Source organism: Arachis duranensis, chromosome 9 (assembly GCF_000817695.3).
Source record: "Arachis duranensis cultivar V14167 chromosome 9, aradu.V14167.gnm2.J7QH, whole genome shotgun sequence".
Classification (NCBI taxonomy): Eukaryota; Viridiplantae; Streptophyta; class Magnoliopsida; order Fabales; family Fabaceae; genus Arachis; species Arachis duranensis.
The window spans coordinates 64,381,213-64,386,855 of NC_029780.3; positions in this window are offsets into that span (position 1 = coordinate 64,381,213).

A 5,643-nucleotide genomic window follows, 5' to 3' on the forward strand; every position below is an offset into this window, starting at 1 on the left:
TAAGACTAATGGAGTAGATCCTGAAGTCTATAGGCTCATGCTTTTCCCTTTTGCTGTAAGAGACAGAGCTAGAACATGGTTTGAATCATAACCTAAAGATAGCCTGGACTCTTGGGATAAGTTGGTCACGGCCTTATTGGCTAAGTTCTTTCCTCCTCAAAAGCTGAGCAAGCTTAGAGTGGATGTTCAGACCTTCAAACAAAAAGATGGTGAATCCCTCTATGAAGCTTGGAAAAGAGTTTCAGAGTTGACCATTTTGGATATATTCTATTATGGTCTATCTGAGTTCTCTAAGATGTCACTGGACCATTCTGCAGGTGGATCCATTCACCTAAAGAAAACGCCTGCAGAAGCTCAAGAACTTATTGACATGGTTGCAAATAATCAATTCATGTACACTTCTGAGAGGAATCCTGTGAGTAATGGGATGCCTCAGAGGAAGGAAGTTCTTGAAATTGATGCTCTGAATGCCATATTGGCTCAGAACAAAGTGATGACTCAGCAAGTCAACATGATCTCTCAGAGTCTGAATGGATTGCAAAATGCATTCAACAGTACTAAAGAGGCATCTTCTGAAGAAGAAGCTTATGATCTTGAGAACCCTACAATGGCAGAGGTGAATTACATGGGTGAACCCTATGGAAACACCTATAATCCTAACCTATAAGAAGAACAAGAGTAGGTCAACACCTATAAGAAGAACAAGAGTAGGTCAACAACAATGTATAGAAACAAAATAGAAGGAATTACAACTAGAGAATAGAAGAACAAGATGTAGCAACATAGAATTGAATGGTAGAACTAAATGAAAGCAAAGATTAAAACCTAGATCTAAGAAATTCTAACCTAACCTAATCCTAATTCTAGAGAGAAGAGAGAGCTTCTCTCTCTAGAAACTAACTCTAAAACTAGATCTAAAGTGTATGTTGTTCTAAGGTGATGGAATGCTGCCTTCCCCTTCAATCCTTTGTCCTTTTAAGCATTTTGGCACCAAAGTTGGTTCCAAACTGGGCCCCACAGCCTCTATGAATTTGCTAGGCACATGATAAAGGTGTGGATTGCATATGCACAGGCAGCATCAAACACAATTTCACAAGTAAAGTTCAGTAAGGCAGCATTGAAAAAGTAGCATAGTAGTGACAATATGTACATAGAACAACACATCAGTCATCATTCAGCAAAGCATGTAGCATTCAGAAAGTAAACAAGAACGGAGCAATTATCAGGCCTAACATCATCTAACCACAACCTATCTACCTAATAACATGCATTTCTAACTATCCTAACAAGAAAAATCAATCACTAATCTAACCAAGAATTAACAACAAAATTAATAAAAGAAAGTAAAGAAACAGAGCAGCAGTGATGAGGCAGGGGGAACTTAGGAGGTAAGCAGAAATAGAGGTGGAACTGGTAAATGTGAGAAGGCGAAGGACTGCAATGCCACCTAGAAACGGTGGCTGCGTAGTGTAGCTCTGACAAACCCCATTTTTAGGGTTTATCTTGTGTTGAATTTAGAGTATTTTGCTAACCTTTTCTCACATTTAGCCAATGAATTAGCATGATTTTGTGATCTCTCCCTTATTTGTGCTTAATTGTAAAAACATGCTTTCTAAGCCTCTAATTTGATAATTTTAATTCTCTCTTGATCCCATAAGGTGTCTTGATGTGTTTGCTAGTGATCGCAGATTGAAAAGGGCTAGGAATGGATCAAAGGAGTAAAGAAGAAAGCATGCAAAGTGGAGAAATCATGAAAAGCCAAAGATTTAGAAAATGCCATGGGCGCGCGCACACTATACGCCTCCGCGCGAATTGCAACTAACTCATGGACGCGCATGCGCACTGTGTGTGTCCGCGCCGAAGGCCGCACGTGATTTTTAAATAGAAAATGTGCCCAGCGATTTCTGGAAAGCTGTGGGGCCCAGTTGCAACCAATTTTGGCGCCAAAATGCTTTAAATGACCAAGAATTGAAGGGGGGATCATGATTATTCAACCATTCACATTCATTAGATTTAGCTTTTTAGTTAGTCTTTAGAGAGAGAAGCTCTCACTTCTCTCTAGAAGTAGGATTAGGATTAGGTTTAGGTTAATCTCTCCTCTTAGATCTAGGTTTAATTCATGCTTTGATTTACTATTCCTTTATCAATTCTTACTCCACTCGTCTTCCTCTATCTAGTTTTGTACTTTAATTTTTGTAATCCTTCACTTTGTTGTGGATCTATTTTTGTTCTCTTAGTTTTCATTTAATAATGCAATTTGAGGTAATTCATAATAATTGTGATTTCCTTGATTGTTGTTGTTAATTCTTTGCATTCAATTGTTGTTAGAATTCATTCTTGTTGTGGTTCACTATACTTTCCTTTGTGCCTTCCAAGTGTTTGACGAAATGCTTGGAAGGATGTTAGAGTAGAATTTTTGTTCTTGGCTTGAGAAGGTAACTTAGGATTCTTGAGTTACTAATGTCCAAGTGATTGATAGTTGATAGCCATTGACTCTAGCCTTCATTACTCCAATTAGTGAAAAGCTAGGATTTATGGACTTGGATTGATATAACTCACTTGACTTTCCTTTGCTACTTGATTAAAGGAAGACTAAGTGGGATTAATCCTTACAACTACCATAACTATGGCTAGTAATAATGATGAAGACCCTTGACAACCAAAACCTTGCCAAGACCATTTTGCTAATAGAATTTCATTCCCATTTATTATTCATGCTTCTCATCTAAAACCCCAAAATAAACAAGTTCTTAACCAATAACAAGAACACTACCCTGCAAATCCTTTGAGAGACGACCCGAGGCTTAAATACTTCGGTTTATAGATTTTAGGGGTTTGTACTTGTGACAAACAAATTTTTGTATGAAAGGATTATTGTTGGTTTAGAGACTATATTTTACAACGAGCTTTCATTAGTGAAATTATAAACCGTCAAAAATTCAAATCATCAAGCTCGCGACGGCGCCTGTCGCAGAGAGGAAGAGCAAAAAAGCAGGGGACAGCCCAGGGCACAGGGCACGATGAAGCAGTAAAGGAAAGGGGGTTGATTGGGAGAAGAGAATGATAAATGACAATGGTAGGGGTTGCCGGTGGCTGTGGTGGCACGGCCGTGATCGGCAGTTACAGAGGCAGGGGGAGGCGAAGAGAGAGGGGGTGAGAAAGAGAAGAAGAAAGAAGGAAGGAGGGACGAAGAGGGAGTGGTCGGTGGCGATGGGCTCGCCGGGCAGTGGTCGGAGATGGTGGCTATGGAGATAACGTTGATGGTTGGGAGGGAGAAGAGAGAACGTTAGAAGAGAGAAAAGGTGAAATATGCGTCTACGCTAGGGTTCCTCGCGTGGATGGGGGTTATAATTTTGAATCCACGCGTACGCGTCCTATACGCGTCCGTGTGGATGGGCAAAAACAAGATGGACGCGGGAGTGTCTTGTACGCTTGAGCGTGGATGGGGAACATGCGCATTGACGCGTACACGTAACGTACGCGTCCGCATGGGTTGAGAGTTGGGCCAGAGGCATAGTGTTTGCCTTGATTTAGCATAACTCTGAGGTCATTAGTATGGATGCTGCATCAACGCATCGACGCGTACGCGTCATGTACGCATCCGCGTGGGGTGCGGCTTATGCGAGAAGCCTAATGTTTGCGTGATGTACGCCTAACTCTCTGGATTCGTGTATGGGACTGCATCCGCTCATCGACGCGTACGTGTATAGCGTGCGTACGCATCCCTACACTTTCTCTTTTTTTTTTTTTGATAGACTAAAGACAGCTTAACACCTCCCTAACACTACTTACAACACACAACCAACTACAGATGCAAAATTAACAAAAATCTTATTTTGGTTTTGAAACTTTCCCAACTACTTAAACAAGTATAAATTGCATGTCAAGCAACTAACAACCAAATTATTAAAGCAAGCCTATATGAAGAGAAACTACCTAAAATGGTAACTCCAATCACTTATTAATTAAAGCTACAAGAGAGTGGAAAGAGTTTACCATGGTGGGGTGTCTCCCACCTAGCACTTTTAGTTTAAGTCCTTAAGTTGGACATTTGGGAAGCTCTTTGTCATAGTGGCCTATGCTTGTACTCATCATTGATTCTCCAAGGGTCTTTGATCCTCAAATGGTTGACAGAAATTCCAACCGTCTTCACCAAGCATGGGTAGATTTCTACCCAAGATATGAGCTCCCATGGTTGGTCTTCAAGTAGCAAACCGGGATCCCATATCTTGTTTTCACACCCGTCTTCAAGTTGATCGTCATGATTCTTCCATCCGGGTGGTTGGCATATAGAATTCCCTTTAGCACACTCAAGAATCTTCCTAGACCCACACAAAGTAGCATTCTTCTAATCATGGTCCCTATGTCTCGAAAGTTTGAGCTCAATGAGCCTGATTCCAAACTTCCAACCACTACACAACTCCCTTTTACTCTTAGTTCTACAAAGAGCTCTAAGTTGACCATCATTCTCAATCAAACCATATTCAAGTGAGAAAGTGAAGCTTAAGGCCGAGAATTTTACCCACCTGAATGATATGTTGGAATTGACTTAGGAAGGGTGACCTCCCCACACTTAGACAATGCGAGGTCTACTCCCCTATGCTTTTCTTTGGATATCTCCACCTCTTGACAACTTTTTTCAATTTCTTTTTGCTTGTTGATTTTTTCTAAATCTTCTTCATCATCAATCAAGTCAAACCTTGGAGGTTGTGTGAAATCTACTTCAACATCAACTTCACATTCATTGGGAGAGTCTTCAACAAGGTTATCAATGTTACTTGATGGGAAGTTGTCTTCAATGACTTCAACTTCAAATTCCATGGGAGAGGATTCCATTATGGATAGGAATTCATTAATGATGGAATTTTCCTCTTGATTACCCTCTTCAAAGTCTCCAACTATGATATGCTCTGGAGGTTGTACACCATCCTCAACATCAATATTAAGCTTCTTGGAGAGAGGTGTTTGAGACTCCTATGGTGGTTCTGCAGCTCCTAAATCTTCAACCACTTCTTCCTCTTCTTCAACAATCATGGCTTCCTCCAATTGTTCCAATACAAAGTCGAACTTCTCACTATCCGCCAGACTTTCTAATCTCTTCTTCATGCTATGCTCTTCTTTTGATCTTTCACATATGGCCACGAAAGTACCTTGAGTGTTCAAGCATTGGTAGGCTAAAGTGTGCACTACCTCGGTCAAGTTAGCCACAAACTGTAGCGCATTCCTTTGCATGGCCTGTTGTTCTTGAAGTAGTAAAGTGAGAGAATTGTCCATTAGGGCTTGGGGTGGATAGGAGGGTTCATCATTTTGGAGAAATGGTTTATATTAGAAAAGGTAGTTCTTCTTGGTAAGGGTATGTAGATGGTGTGTATTGAGGTGGCTCTTGGTAGTAATCATGACAGGGTTGTGGTAGTTCTAATGGTTCTTGCTCATAGTGGTCACAAGGATGTGGCATGGGTGATTGGTCATATGATGGATAAGGATCATAGGAAGGTGCTTGGTAAGAAGGGGCTTGTGAGTATGGTTGAGAGTCATGTTGAGGATGAGGTTCATAGGCATATGATGGTGATTGTTGATAGTCACAAGAAGGATCATCATAGCCATTGAATTGGCATGCATTAGGATAGGGGATGTACCTGTGAG